Source organism: Gorilla gorilla, chromosome 12 (assembly GCF_029281585.2).
Source record: "Gorilla gorilla gorilla isolate KB3781 chromosome 12, NHGRI_mGorGor1-v2.1_pri, whole genome shotgun sequence".
NCBI lineage: Eukaryota > Metazoa > Chordata > Mammalia > Primates > Hominidae > Gorilla > Gorilla gorilla.
This window is the reverse complement of record NC_073236.2, coordinates 84,649,125-84,665,444: the sequence shown is the minus strand read 5'-3', so window position 1 is coordinate 84,665,444 and position 16,320 is coordinate 84,649,125. Positions and strand designations below refer to the sequence as shown.

At 45.2% G+C, this 16,320-nt stretch overlaps 1 long non-coding RNA gene across 1 annotated transcript in view; it reads right to left on the bottom strand.

Annotated features, from left to right (window-relative positions):
* Positions 1-12,725, bottom strand: part of LOC129531605 (uncharacterized) — a 95,568-nt gene extending 82,843 nt beyond the window's left edge. The window contains exons 1-2 of the long non-coding RNA XR_008676887.2: positions 12,543-12,725; positions 4,845-9,315 (exon numbers count right to left, since the gene is read on the bottom strand). This is a non-coding gene — a long non-coding RNA (uncharacterized lncRNA). The remainder of the gene's footprint in view (positions 1-4,844; positions 9,316-12,542) is intronic.
* Between the last annotated feature and the right edge of the window lie 3,595 nt (positions 12,726-16,320).

Here is a 16,320-nt window from a genome sequence, read left to right as displayed (position 1 = left end):
AAGTTTTTAATGCACATAAGATTTCAAAGATGGCACAAAAATAATAGTTTTAAAATCTCACTAGTAATTTTTATATTGATTATATGTTTGTTTTTTTGGTTTTTTTTTGAGATGGAGTCTTGCTCTGTCACCCAGGCTGGAGTGCAGTGGCTCAGTCTTGACTCACGGCAACCTCCGCCTCCCAGGCTCAAGCAATTCTCATGCCTCAGCCTCCTGAGTAGCTGGATTACACGTGCACACCACCATTCCCGGCCAATTTCTGTATTTTTAGTAGAGATGGGATTTCACCATGTTGGCCAGGCTGGTCTCAAACTCCTGGTCTCAAGTGATCTGCCCACCTCAGCCTCCCAAAGTGCTGGGATTACAGGCGTGAGCCACCATGCCCAGCCTCAATTATACGTTTAAAAGATAACATTTTCAATATATGGTGTTAAAACATTTAAATCATTCTGCTTCTTTTTTTACACTTTACTGAAGTATAATTGGCACACAATAAACTGCACAACTTGGTAAGTTTTGACATGTGTATATACAATACCATGAAGCCATCATCGCAATTAAGATAATGAACATCTCCGCCAACCCCAAAAAGTTTTCTCATGCCCTGCTGTAGTCCTTCCTGCCAATCCCCCATCCCTAATTACTGATCTGCATATGGAGTTTGCATTTGCTAGAATTTTATGTGAATAAAATTATACAGTAATATATATTTTTTACTGCTTTAACTTAGTTTAATTATTGTGAGGTTCATTCATGTTGTTGCATGTATCAGTAGTTCATTCCTCCTTATTGCTGAGTAGTATTCTATTATATATCATAGTTTGTTTATCCACTTGTTAGAGCAGTTAGCTAGGCAGATATGAACAAGGCAGGAGAGGGCCCCCACCTCCAGGCATGTTAGGTGACCAGCAGGTGGTTGTTAAACTGTCTCTCTAAAATAAGAATTGGTCACAGCCAGTGCCAGAGCTTAAAGGCAGTCTCCCAATAGATAGAAAACACCTAAAGCTGGTGATCAGCCGCTTCCTGATAAGATCTCAGAAGTTGGGTGAGTGGGCTCAAGCATGTACACTAAGAAGCAACAGGGCAAAGTTTCACTGGTCTATAACCTTCCTCCAGGAACACTCAACTGGTAAGGGAAGAATACCTCAAGTGAGCATGTGCAAAACTTCAATAAACACCTGTGCACACGGCCCCTTCCAAGTGCTGGCAGGCAACTGTGCATACAGCCAGCCCACTCCAAGGGAAGAATCAGGGGAGCAGAGACACAAATCCCAGAACCATGCCAATTATAAAACCCCAAGTCAAAGGCTAAACAGCATACTTAGACTCAAGTCGCCCACTTGGCCCTCTTCCAAGTGTACTTTACTTCCTTTTGTTCCTGTGCTAAAACTTTTTAATAAACTTTCACTCTTGCTCTGAAGAGTCTCTCACCACACCTTATGCCCCTCAGATGAATTCTTTCGCCTGAGGCGGCAAGAATCAAGCTGCCACAGACCCATATGGATTCACTGCTGCTGATACATTCACCTCTTGCTGGGCATTGGTTTGTTTCCAGTTTGGGGCTACTGCAAATAAAGTAGCTATGAACATTTGATTACCTGTTTCTTTTAACGTTGTTTAAAAATGAGGTTACTAGAAAATTTTAAATGTGACTCGCATTATTTCTGTTGGACAGTGTACATCTAGATTCTCTTCCAGGCTGTCCACTTCCCTGAGTCAGGCAGACTGCCTACTTAATTGAATTCAGCAAATCAATACCCTGGGCCAGGTACAGAGTGGGGAGCTGTTGTTACAAAGGTGAACGGCCTGGGGAGACCCATTTCTGCCCCCCAGACTGGCCTTTTACCAGGTACGGTCTCAAGGAACTGGCAGTCCTGCAGAGGAGAGAGACGCATAAACCATCACCTAGAATTCAACAGGAGAAGCCAGGGAGAGATGCATAAAGACAGAGCTCTGGCCAGGCAGAGGAGGAAGCATGCACTTCCGTCTGGGGAGCTGAGGAAGGTTTCCCAGGAGATGATCTTTGAACTACATCTTAGAGGATGAGAATTCACCAAGCAGAGTAGAGGGAGTGTTTCTAAACGCAGAAAAAGGAACTGAAATGCCCCAGGGCAAGGCAGCTTCCAGGAATTGGAGACTAAGAGCAAAGAGGGGGGCATGAGAAGAGGAGGGCATGAAATGGGGGTGGCTGGAGAGGAGGCCAGAGAGGGGGCCAGCCATGCCCTGCTGAGGGTGACCTCTATGCAGTGACACTACGGAGTCAGGAAAGAGCCAGACCAGAACCACACTTTAGGAGAACATAGGAGTAACGAATACCTGGACCACGTCAGTGGGAATAGACAGCAGGGACTAAATTCCGGAGCGTTCGGAAGCAGCCTGTGCAGGAAATGGTGACTGACTAGATGGGAGTCATGTGGAAGGGCTGGATTCTGAAATCACGGCGGCTGCTGCTCCTGGATAGATGTGTGCCTCTCTTGCCTGGACTCTGACTACAGCCTCCCCACAGGTGCCCCCTCAACCTGTCCAGACCAACCACCCCACTGCTGGCACAGAGAGATTTAAACTCCCTGAGTGTTTTCTACCAGCTCAGTCTCCCCCATGGCCCTCTCTCCACCTCCGACCTCTCAGCTGTAGCCTGAAATCTCATTTCCCTTCACATGGGCACAAAGCTCTGGGCAAGCGGAACCTGCCGCAGGCCTGTGCAGCGTGGTCCTGCCAGCCCAGAGCACTGCAGCGGCTCTCCCCATTCCCCCTACTGACCCCTCTGCCGCTCCGCAACCGCCCCTCCCCCCCTCCCCACACCGCAATAGTGCATGTCCCTCCATCCTCATGTCCTCGCAGCCTATGTGCTTGGTTACACAGCTTGACCTAGACTGAAAAGCCTCCTCCCCTTCCAGGCATGGTTTGGAGGCTCCTTCTCCAGAAGCTTTCCCTGAGGCCTCTAGATCCATGAGCTCCTCTGCAACCTGGTGCACACTGTACACTGCCTTTTATAACCTCCTTCATGCCCACCAAACCATGACTCCTTGAGGGCAGCATCTAAGTCTTTTCATTTCTGGAACCGGACTGCTGGAGATAGAGATTTGAAAGTAATCTGAAGTTGGCAGGAATTGCCCTACGAAAGCTGAGATAAGGATGAGGGAGGGGCCCCAAGGACAAAGCCCCCTGCATGCACCAGGATTTCTGACCCAATACAATGGTGAGAAGAGGTCTTTCCAGATCTTTCCAGATATAATCATTGCTCTCTATTCTGAAAGTCGTAGGGAAGGCTTAGTTTGTCGAAGAGGAAAACAGCTATATGGAGACAAGAAAAAAACAGCAGGAGTTCTGGGCCTTTGATGCTGTGACCCCCTCCCTTCCCTTCCATCCTTGCTCTCTGAGACCTTGGCTCTACAAGCCTTTTAACCAGAGAGCGGAGTCTCAGATGAGCCAGCAACGTGAGGAGAGAAACCTCCTTCTACGGTTCTGCAGAGTCTTTCTTTCTCTCCATGGATGTATAAGCAATTCAACAGCACATGATAAAAGTGAAGGGAGGGGAGAGCCACATTAATTTCCTTGAGGCAAATGATAAGCTGGCAGAATTGGCTCCATGGAAGGAGATAAAAGCTCCAAACACGGCTGAATGACTCTTAGGATTCGAGCCTGGTACGGATGCAAATTAAAATAAAAACTATATAAACAGCAGCACAATCGCACCATTCAGGACTCCTTCATTAGCAGCCAGCTCTCCAGTGCCACTACCCGCAAAGACAACTTCCCTTTCTTCTTCCTTCTAACTAATTTCCAAGCTGGTCAACAAAAGGATGCTAAGGACAAAAGCAGTTCTAATTGATGAGGCTTTGGGGAGAGGGTTGTTGGGGAGATTCATTTTATGTGTGCAAATCAAAAAGCAAATGTGATGTGTCAGACCAGCTGAGGACAGGCCTCCTGCTGAGGTACCAAGTTCCTCCTCTCAAAGCTCAGGGCCGCTCGGGCTAATAACCCAACGGTCACATCTACTAATTCAGGCCTCCTGGTGCCCAGTAGAGCCAACTTCCCAAAATGCTGCCTTGTATAGGGGGACCCCGTTTGATAGCCAGGCCCACAATGCAATGACACATTGCCATAAAGTACAATAAAGAGTACTCGCCTCTACTCTTCATGGCAGAGGACAAAGTTCATCCATTGTATTATCATGAAGTATCATTACGTTGGGCAGTCATTTGGTTAAGGAGACACGGTTTCCCCAAGTTCACCTCTTGTTGAATGTTCAGACTCCAGGAAGGACACTCTGCTCACAAACTACAGGTTTCCCTCATTTTCTTCCCATTTGGTCAGCATTCCCAGTCACCCCCAGCTGTCTCTCCAGGCACCTCTTCAAATCACAGAGCGTTCCCCCATGTCTTTCATCCACATGACCTGCTCTCTAGCCACGAAGATTTCTTGGCTGTTTCAGGCTCCTCCCCCAGCTTGAAATTCTCCCCTATTTTCCCACTATCCATCCCCTAAGCCTCATGAGCCTCAGTTCTCTCCCTTTAAAATGGGGTAATAATCCCTGCTCTACTCCTCTCATGGGCTATTGGGAGACTCAAATGAAATGAGAGACACAAAAGCAACCATACATGGCATAAATATGTTGACAGAAATGTCTTAATTGAGGCAATAGCACTGCACCATTTAGTGACTGCCAAAAATCTCTATTGTAAAATGAGAGAATTTTTTTTGCAATGAACAGAACAAATTAAGATCCTTACATACCAACTACCAACATGAACTTTCAGCATTTAAACATTTTGAAAACCAAAACAGCCAAAGCGAGCCATGCCCCACCTTGGCCCCTGCAGGCCTGCCCCAGGGGATCTCACCTGCGCATGCCTGCTAGTCGCCCTCCACCTCACCCAGGTTACAGCTTTCAGCTGTGCTGCTCTGACATCAGGTGAAAGGGCTGGTGCCTGGGAGAGGAAAAGACCAAAGAGAATAGTGAGGGTGCGAGGATTTCTTTTCTCTGATTGTGAATGTTGCATTGCTTTGCCCCATAGAGAAAATTCTATCATTTAAGAAAAGGACAGCTGGGCACAGTGACTCATGCCTGTCATCCCAGCACTTTGGAAGGCCAGGGCGGGCAGATCATGAGGTCAGGAGATCGAGACCATCCTGGCTAAGATGGTGAAACCCCGTCTGTACTAAAAATACAAAAATTAGCTGGGTGTGTTGGCGCACGTCTGTAGTCCCAGCTGCTTGGGAGGCTGAGGCAGGAGAATCGCTTGAACCCAGGAGGCAGGGGTTGCAGTGAGCCGAGATCACACCACTGCAGTCCAGCCTGGGCAGTAGAGTGAGACTCTGTCTCAAAAAAAAAAAAGAAAGAAGGAAAGAAAAGAAAAGGATTGTGTTTGCAGTCTAACTGGTGGTGGCTGCTGTGAACAGGGACACTGTTCTTTTCCTGCTTATGTGCTAAGCAAAAACAAGTGGGGAGAGGAAAGTCCTGTGACCCTGCTCAAATGATTGCCCTTTCCACCCACTCCCCACCCAGCTGAGTGGTCCCTAAGCTGCATGGCTGTTCTCTCATTTTCTCAGGTGATAAGAATAAGAGAGGTGTTATCTGCCATGAACAGCCACTGCTTTAGGGGCTGATGGTTAACAACACATGACCTAGCACTCTTCCTCAACACCTGCAAGTCCTGGTTGCATCAGCTTACACAATGCTGTTGAAAAGACAACGTGGGTAGATAACAACTCAGGTCTTAAAGGTCTTTTCCAAATTATACTCACCTAGTTTGCTGGCGTTGCCATAACAAATTAACAAACTGGGTGGCGGATCTTAAAGATCTTTTCCAAATTATACTCTCCTAGTTTCCTGGCGTTGCCATAACAAATTAACAAACTGGGTGGCGGAAAACAACAGAAACTTATTCTCTCATTTGGTGGAGGCCAGAAGTCCAAAGTGAAGGTGTTGTCAGGGCTGGCTCCTTCTGTAGGCTCTGAGGGAGAACGTGTTCCATGCCTCTCTCTTAGCTTCTGGTGGCTGCTGGCCATCTTTGGTGTTCCTTGGCTTGTGGTGCTCATCAATTCCTGACTCCATCTTCACATAACCTTTTCCTCTGGGTCTGTGTGTCCTCTCCTCTTCTTCAGGTGTCCTTGGATCTACGGTGCCCGGCTAAATCCTGGATGATTTGACCTCAAGATCCTTACATTACATTTGCAAAGAACTTTTTATCCAAAGGAAGTTACCTTCATAGGTTCCAGGGGTTAGGACTTAGACATACTTTTGTGGGGGGATGTGTTCAACCCACTACATCACTCAAGCAAAGGGGAAGGGAGAAGACCAGGAAACCACACTGAACCCCTACTGAAACCTGTTGAGAATTCATGGGACAAGGTGGGGACTGGAGTTATTCAGCCAAATTATGGTATGAAGGGCAATAGGGGTGCTGAAGGGGCCTTCAACATTGCTATAGTAGGGAAAAGGGGGCATTAGCTTGGGGTCTGAAACCCACGGAGGACACCAGGTGGCTGGAATGACAAAATCACGTTGTATGAGCCCCGTCATCAATATGTCTGTTCCTGCTCACCTCCCCTTCCTCTCACTTACCCCTACTGAGTGAGCTATGGATAACCCAGAGCACTTTACCCTCCTGGGGGTGTGAACAAGGCAGCAGCCTGGCTGAGCCCCAGGAAACTCTCCCAGTGGCCTTTTCTGTCCAGGACTTTGCTGTCCGGCTTTGTGAAGGTCAGCTAACTCTGTCCACTCTGAGACTGCTCAAGTGAGTGCACTTCCACAACTGGTGTATTAATACAGGATTTGGCACTTCACTTTCTTCTGCTGCTGTTAATGTTTACATTGTAGAAGGAAGAGGAAAAACCCTCAGTTAACAAAAGATCAGAAAAAGGTACACCAGGCTGGGCAGGGTGACTCACAACTGTAAACCCAGCACTCTGGGAGGTCGCAGAGGATTGTTCGAGACCAGGAGTTCAAGACCAGCCTGGCCAACATAGTGAGAATCCGTCTCTACCAAAGAAAAAAAATTTAGCGTGTCATGGTGGTGCACACCTGAAGTTCAGGCTACTCTGGAGTTGAGGTGGGAGGATCACTTGAGCCCAGGAAGTCGAGGCTGAAGTAAGCCAAGATCATGCCACTGCACTGTAGCTTGAGTGACAGAGTGAGATCTTGTCTTGAAAACAAAAACAAAAAAGATTCTTAAAAGAAGAAGGCACACCAGGCACAAAAAGTTATACTCTCTGAGAAAGAGATTTAAAAAAGTATTGAATGAATAACTATTTCCAAGTTTCAAAGGAAGTGTTCCTGAAGTTCTTAATGTTATCTCCCTCCAATAAATCGTTGCCAATTGTGTAAATAAACAGAACAGCTTTTTATTTCCAGCTCATAGTTATAGTTACCAAGAAAACTTCTCAGGCCAGAGGTGGCAGGCCTTTGGTCAAAGCCAACCCTATAATATATGTCTTGTTTTTCAGGTTTAGAGTTCATTAACAGTTGAAAATCAAATTTTTCCCTCACAGTGCTAGAAAGAAGAAGTCTGGTGAATGTAATCTGGGAAAGTTCTGTGGATGACTTGAGGGACTGAACTTTTACATTCATCATTTAGCAGGTATTTATTGTTGAGTGTGTATCTTGAGTCGATCCCTCTGCTAGATGCTATGTATACAGCCATGCACAGCAATTCAAACATGGCCCTACCTTCAGGGCGCTTTCTTGAGAGAGGGAAAGAAGGAAGGGAGACATTAAACTGATGATCACACAAATAATTATAGTTGATCTAAATGCTACAAAGCAATGATATGGGGTATCATGGAGGCATATAACTGCACACCTAACAGATGATCAAATGGAAACACAGGACGTAGGTACTTTGCTCCCAATAATAAAGTCTTCAGGGGGTCTCCCCCGAAGGATTTGCACACATTCTCTCTCCCATCTCTCTCAAAAATGGTGGATAGAGCTCCCTGCCTCTCCAGAAGCCAAAACTACTTGAAGCAAATCTTCAGACAGGATTTGGGGCTATGTGCCCAGGTGACCCCTGAAGAGATCCTAGAACCCCCTGCGGTGAGAGAAAGATGCTCTTGGAAAAAGGAATGCAGCAGAAGCAAGTCCCCAGGGCTGAGATTAGAAAATAAGGTTCTAACCACCTCACACCTATTAGGATGGCTACCATGAAAAAAATAAAAGATAACAAGTGTTGGTGGGATGTGGAGAAATTGGAACCCTTGTACTCTGTTGTTAAGACTGTAAAATGGTACAGCCCTGATGGAAAACAGTATGGAGCGTTCCTTAAAAAATTAAAAATAGAACTACCAGATGATTCAGCAATCCTATTTCTAGGTATTTATCAAGAAGAATTGAAGTAAAGATGTGCTAGAGATATTTGCACTCCCATGTTCATTGCAGCATTATCATTATATTATTATAGTCAAGATATGGAAACAACCTAAATGCCCATCAACAGATGAGTCAATAAATGTGGTAAGAGACCAGGTACGGCGGCTCATACCTGTAATCCCAGCACTTTGGGAGGTTGAGGTGGGTGGATCACCTGAGGCCAGGAGTTCAAGACCAGCCTGTGACTAACATGGTGAAACCCCGTGTCTACTAAAAATATAAAAATTAGCTGGGTGTGGTGGCACTCACCTGTAATCCCAGCTACTCAGGAGGCTGAGGCAAAAGAATCGCTTGAACATGGGAGGCAGAGGTTACAGTGAGCCAAGATAGTACCACTACACTCCAGCCTGGGTGACAGAACAAGACTCTGTCTAAAAAAAAAAATGTGGTATGAATATAAATGGAATATTATTCAGCCTTGAAAAAGAAGAAAATCCTGCCACACATGACAATATGGAAGAACTTTGAGGATATTATGCTAAGTGAAACAAACTAGTCACAGAAAGACAAATACCTCATGATTCCACTTTCATGATGTATTTAAAATAGTCAAACTCATATAGAGAATAGAATGATGGCTGCCAGGGGCTGTAAGGGGCTTAGGGAATGGTAGCTGTTATTCAGGGGGATAAAGCTTCAGTTACACAAGATGAACAAGTTCCAGAGATCTGTTGTACCACATCGTGACTATAGTTAACAATACTGTATTGTACACTTAACAATTTGTTAAGGTAGATTTTATGTTAAGTGTTTGTATCAGGCTGTTCTTGCGTTGTTGTAAATAAATACCTGAGACTGGGTAATTTATAAAGAAAAGAGGTTTAAATGGCTCACAGTTCTGCAGGCTTTACAGGAAGCATGGTGCTGACATCTGCTCAGCTTCCAGGGAGGCCTTAGGGAGCATTTACTCATGGTGGAAGGTGAAGCAGGAGAAGCCATGTCACCTGGCAAGAAGAAGAGCAAGAGAGAGCGAGTCAGGAGGAGGCATCACACACTTAAGTGACCAGATCTTTTTTTCTTTCTTTTTTTTTTTTTTTTTCCTTGAGACGGAATTTCGCTCTTGTCGTCCAGGCTGGACTGCAATGGCACAATCTGGGCTCCCTGCAAACTCCGCCTCCCAGGTTCAAGCGATTCTCCTGCCTCAGCCTCCCGAGTAGCTAGGATTACAGGCACGTGTCACTATGCCCAGCTAATTTTTGTATTTTTAGTAGAGATAGGGTTTCACCATATTGGCCAGGCTGGTCACAAACTCCTGACCTCAGGTGATCCGCCCACCTCGGCCTCCCAAAGTCCTGGGATTACAGACATGAGCTGCCGCACGTGGCCAAATGACCAGATCTTGTGAGAACTCACTGATTATCTCAAGGACAACATCAAGCCCTGAGGAATACACCCCCGTGACCCACACAGCTCCCACCAGGCCCCACCTCCAACATTGGGGATTACATCTCAACATGAGATTTGAGTGGGGACAAATATTCAAACTATATCAATGCTCTTACCACAATTTTAAGAAAACAAGAAGGAAAATAAGACTCTAGATTGGGGGTTGACAACTATGGCCTGTGTGTCAAATCCAGCCTGCTGCCTGTTTTTGTAAATAAAGTTTTATTGGAACACAACCACACTGATTCATTTCATTATTGTCTATGACTGCTTTTGCACTCAAATATTACTGCTGAGTAGTAGCAGCAGGGTCTGTATAATCCACAAAGCTTTCTGAAACTCCTGTCTACCCTGCATGAGGGTGTCAGTGGCTGGTCACTGTGGCATTCTCCACATTTCTGCTCTTAATATTCTCCGTTGGAAAACCTGAAATGTTTCCCAACTGCCCACTGGTCTGTCACTCGGTCCACAGACTGGGCTTAGCCTTACATGTCACAATTCTAATTCATGTGCTCTAAAGTTGCTATGTTCACTACAGTAGCCACTAGATATGTGGCTATTTAAATTTAAAGTAATCACATCTGGCCTTTTAAAAAGAGAGCTTTGCCAACTCCCACTTTAGATTCTTCTGGGCTCTTATCACCACACCAGAATGACTTAACACCTTTACCTGGATTGCTTTGGAAGGAAGAAGGTAAACACAGAAAGTTAATTTGCTAAGAACATCAGAGTTGGCCGGGTGCGGTGGCTCATGCCTGTAATCCCAGCACCGTGGGAGGCCAAGGCAGGCCAGGGCGATCAGGAGTCCGAGACCAGTCTGGCCAACATGGTGAAGCCCCATCTCTACTAAAAATACAAAAATTAGCCGGGCGTGGTGGCGCACGCCTGTAATCCAGCTACTCGGGAGGCTGAGGCAGGAGAATCACTTGAACCGGGGAGGTGGAGGTTGCAGTGAGCTGAAATTGCATCACTGCACTCCAGCCTGGGTGACAGAACAAGACTCTGTCTCAAAAGAAAAAACAAAAAACAAAAAAAGAACATCAGAGTCCACTCATAAGCACCTACTGTAATCCAGGCTCTGTTTTGAAAATAGTGCATTTAGTCCTCACATCAACTTCATGAGGCAGGAATCATCATCCTCATTTTACAAGTCAGAAAATGGAGACTCCGAGATGTAAAGTGCCAAAGTTTAAATTCATATTTGAACTTGGATCTGTCTGCCTGTGTACTTCATCACTGCATCCAACTTCCTGCACCATCTCTGCTTAAACATTTGTACACATTTGTATGGAATTAATAGGAAGAATTCCATCACTTTAAATAAAGCAACGATCAGTAGAAACTAAATCAAGTGAATATATCCTGCATATCAGACAGTATCAGGCTGCCCTTGTAGCCCGATGTCACTGTATTGATTTCCTGAAGGCTTGAAATGCTGGACGTTCAGTCACTGTTGGGTTTGAATTTTTGAATTCTTGTAGTTGTGTGCTGCAGTAAGGGTGTGGTGTGGGGGTGGGGGAAAGTTTGCTGAATTACAAGACCATCAAAGACCTAGTTACTCCCTGCCTGTCTATTATTACCCCAACAACCTCATTACAAACATTCATGCTTCTCATTCAGAAGAGGGAATCAGGATTGTGAGGCAGTTTTGGAAACCATATCAACAAAGCACAGTTACAAAACCAGGGCATGTTTAATTCAAACAAGAGAAGACCTGTTAGAAGCATGCTAGCTGGGTATTATGCCAGCAGAAAGCCCTGTCATATCAAGAAGGGAGCAGCCTTCAGTGTGTTCTCTCAGAGGTAAGAATGAAGACCCACGCAGATGTCCCAATTTACAATGGTTCGACTTACCATTTTTGACTATGATGCAAAAGCGATATGCATTTGGTTCAAACTGTATGTCAAGTACCCATACACCCATTCTGTTTTTCACTTTCAGTACAGTGGTCAATAAACTACATGAGATATTCAACACTTTATTATTATAAATAGGCTTTGTGTTAGATGATTTTGCCCAAATGTTGGCTCATGTAAGTGTTCTGAGCATGTTTAAAGTAGGCTAGGCTAGGCTGTGATGTTAGGTAGGTTGGTTGTATTAAGTGCATTTTTTACTTACGATATTTTCAACTTGCAATGGGTTGAACACATAACCCCATTGTAAGTCAAGGAGCATCAGCAATTGGAAGTAAAACAGGCCAATTTTGGCTCAAAAGTTGAAAGGATATTCCAACAATTGGAAATATCAAAAAATAAAATGAGCTTCTGAGGGGAAGAGCCCATGGAACTCTAGAGATATCCAAGCAAGACATTTGTCACGATGTCGTGGTATGGATTTCTGAAATGCTTGAAATCCTAGACTAGTTCACTGCTAATCCAAAAGCCCTAGTCCCTCCAATCCAAAGAGCCCACAGTTCTATAAACAAAGAGACTTGCCTAAGGACCACACCGGGAAAGTCAGTGCCCTGAATCAAATTTGTCCTTCCTAAGTCTTTCCACGTCCTAATCACACCTCAACTAAATATCACAACCGAAAGCCAGTGCCCATTTCCAACCAAACCCCAGCCACCTTGGGTTATAATCCAGGACTAACTGAGTAATTTTTGAAATAAACATAAGAAATATCTTTCAGGCTGAGTGCAGTGGCTCATGCCTATAATCCCAATACTTTGGGAGGCCAACACAGGCAGATCACTTGAGTTCAGGAGTTTGAGACCAGCCTGGGCAACATGGCAAAAACCTGTCTCATAAAATACAAAAATTAGTTCAGGTGTGGTGGCACAAACCTGTAGTTCCAGCTACTCTGGAGGCTAAGGCAAGAGGATCGCTTGAGCCCAGGAGGCAGAGATTAGAATCCAAGATCATGCCACTGCACTCCAGCCCAGGTGACGGAGCAAGATCCTGTCTCCAAAACAAAACAAAACAAAACAAAAACAAACAAAAAAACCTTTCAGTTTGTCAGGTGAAACAGTAAGGTCTCTGGCTTTGGAATAGGCAGCAAGAAGTGAATGATCAAAATAATAACGTTAACTAACATTTCCTTTATGCTTTGCCATTTACAAAGAGATCCATGATTCAGTTGATCTCCACAACGGCCCTGGAAAGGAAACAAGACATGTTAGATGTTAGCCATTATCATCCATTTGTAGAGTAAAAGGTGGCCTGGTTCCCCACAATTGCAAAGCTAATACATTGTGACATTGTGACTCAAACCCAAACTTCTACCTTCAAATGGCTGAAGACCTAATGAGTGACACCTTGAAGACAGTAGGGGTCACGTTGGTGGACACCATTTTGATCACTGCACTGCAGAGAACAGCTAAGAGTTCAGAATTTTTGCTTCAAATTTGTTTGCAGTCTTTGGAATGCATGCGGTCATTTGAACACATGAACCTTGGCAAAAGTGAATGTGTTGCTGAGAACATCATGCAGTTAGAGTATGCACGTTTTATGAGACCAGTGCTTAAAATATTAGAATGTGTTTCACATCTTGAGGATGCATTCAGATTGAGAGGCTAGATACTCCAAGAGATAATCATCAAGATTCATGCCATTTAAATAGAGGTTGTCTTTACTGTTTATTGCTCACATCGGTGGTATTGAATTTTATATCCTGTTTTCCCATAAGGTCTGGACTGAATCATCTCCTCTTCTGTCACAACACTTGCCTTTGGAGGCTCCCAGAAGGGAAACAAGAAACAATGAGCAAATGATAGGTAGCCTATGTGCTGATTAGAGGCTGTTTGCATACTGTCACCTGCAGAAAGCCTTCAGTGTTCCTGGGGTTCTATTAGGGTGATTAATGGGCCTGTGAATAATTGGAGATAGCCATCTTTGCTTCTAAAACTGAAAAACATCCCTCATCAGAAACACGTCTGCCAGCCTTTAAGGCAGTCAAAGCTTTGGGGTAAAGAATTCTTCAAATAGCTATAGGGTAGGTAAGGGGAAATAATTCCAGGCAGGGGAGCCATTTGAGTAAAGGCAGGAAGGCATGAAAACGGAAGGCCTTTTCTACTTAACCAGAGCACAGAACATGTACAGGTGAGCATCACAAGGCTGAATGGAAAACACCTCTACCAGTTCTTGTGGTCATTGATGACTAAAATAATAAATGTCTTTAGAAAAAGCGACACTAAGAAATGCATGTTTTGTGTTAAAAATTCTGCTCTAGAGCTTTATAAATAATTTTAAAGCTTCTGGTGCTCAGTGTTCTCCTTTGAGGAATACAGGTTTATGTGGTTCATCTCCCTTAGTCCCCACTGCAGCTAGGGGAAAAGTGAGATGCTCTCATCCCATCTCACCACTGAACATGGAGCCACTGCTTGGGCTAAATCTGTCTTTTACAAATTTTTTTCCCTACTTATCTTCTCACACAGTATGGACTCTCCAAATGGGTCAATTAAAGATGATAAATGCACAGCTCTTACTTCCCTACTCCAAACTGTTATTGGCTGCTGAATGACTGTACCAGTGGTTCCCAAAGAGTGGTCCTTGGGCCATCATCACCTGGGGACTTGTTAGAAATGCACATTCTTGGTGGGGCATGGTGGCTCCCGCCTATAATCCCAGAACTTTGAGAGGTCGAGGTGGGCACATTGCTTGAACCCAGGATTTGGGAAACCAGCCTGGCCAACATGGCAAAACCCTGTCTCTACAAACACACACACACACACACACACACACACACACACACACACACACAACAAAAACAAACAAACAAAAAACCCACAAAAATTAGCCAGGTGTGGTGGCACACATCTGTAGTCCCAGGTACTTGGGAGGCTGAGGTGAGAGGGATCACTTGAGCCTGGGAAGCAGAGGTTACAGTGAGCTGAGATCATGCCACTGTACTCCAGCCTGGGCGACAGAGCAAGACCCTGTCTCAAAAAAGAAAGAAATGCAAATTCTTGGGCCCTACCCTGGAGCCACTGAATCAGAAGCTCTGTGGGTAGGCCCAGCAAGCTGTGTGTTAACAAGCCCTCATGTACAGGTGATTCCAGTGCACATTTAAGTTTGACAAACACTGGACTATAGCATTAAGTACCTTCTGGAGCTTGCCATCTGAGAGATCTTGTGTTCAGTCCTTATCGCGTCATCAGCAATATTGAGAGCATGGATGTCACAAAGAGGAACAAACACCATCCATCCCTTTAAAGGATTTCCAAGGAGGCCACAACATTACTCTTCCCATTCAGATCACTGAGGTTGGCCAATGCCATACTCTGCTCACACAACATTTCTCTCCTTTCCCATCGCCCCAACTCTGTTCACTCCCCTGTTATGCGTGTGTCAGTTATCCTAACTGCCCCATCACACTGTGATTCCAAAAGCAAGAACCATAGTTTTTTTCTTCTTTATGTAATCTTTGTTTTCTGTGCCCATCAAACCCAGGGAAACAATTAATGGCAATACCACCGGGTCTTTGATTCCTGATTCTCCACCCAGTCACCACTGGGTTATTAGAAGTTCAAGCTCCACACTGGGTCCCCACTATTCCCAAACATGCCCCATGACTACACTGCTCAAGAGAATTATGAAGCCAGATGCAGAGGCTCATGCCTGTAATCCCAGCACTTTGGGAGATCAAGGTGGGAAGATCACTTGAGTCCAGGAGTTTGAGACCAGCCTGGTAACATGGTGAAACCCCATCTCTACAAAAAATTAGCCAGGCATTATGGCACATGCCTGTGGTCCCAGCTGCTCAGGAGGTTGAAGTGGGAGGACCGCTTGAGCCCAGGAGGTTGAGGCTGCAGTGAGCTGTGACTAATAAAAGAAAAGAAAAAAAAAAGGCGGGCTACAGTGGCTCATGCCTGTAACCCCAGCACTTTGGGAGGCTGAGGCGGGTGGATCACCTGAGGTCAGGAGTTTGAGACCAGCCTGGCCAACATGGAGAAACCCCATCTCTACTAAAAATACCAAAAATTAGCCAGATGTGGTGCCAGGCACCTGTAATCCCAGCTACTTAGGAGGCTGAGGCAGGAGAATCACTTGAGGTGGGGGTTGCAGTAAGCCGAGACTGTGCCACTGCACTCCAGCCTGGGCAACAGAGCAAGACTCCATCTCAAAAAAAAAAAAAAAGAGAGAGAGAGAGAGAGAATTATGGTCCCTCACTACTTCCCCTAGTGAAAAGAGGAGACCAACAGAGCCCACTGCTGCTGGCAGCAGAGACCAAGGCCTTGTCTCCCACTGGCCTGTCACTCACCACGTCTCACAGCTCAGCTTTCACTTCTGTCTTTCATTGCAGAAAGGGAAGCATCTCTTTTCACCAGTGATGACAATTCCTGAGTCCTATAAGACTCCTCCCATCTGCCAAAGAAGTCTGATATTTTCAACACCTGTGAAAAGATGGGAAAAAAAGAAATCTGGTATTTATAGCTCTGTCTGCAGATGACTGAGGCATTCTCAGAACTAGACAAGACAGTATTGAATAATACCTTCCAATGTCTTACTCCCACCAACCGTGAGCTGGTTGTTCAAGGTCAGGATAAACAGAGATGTAAATTTCTTCCACCCCACAATAAGTTCCTTCTCCATGTAGGGTATCAGGATCATCCACTCTCTCCC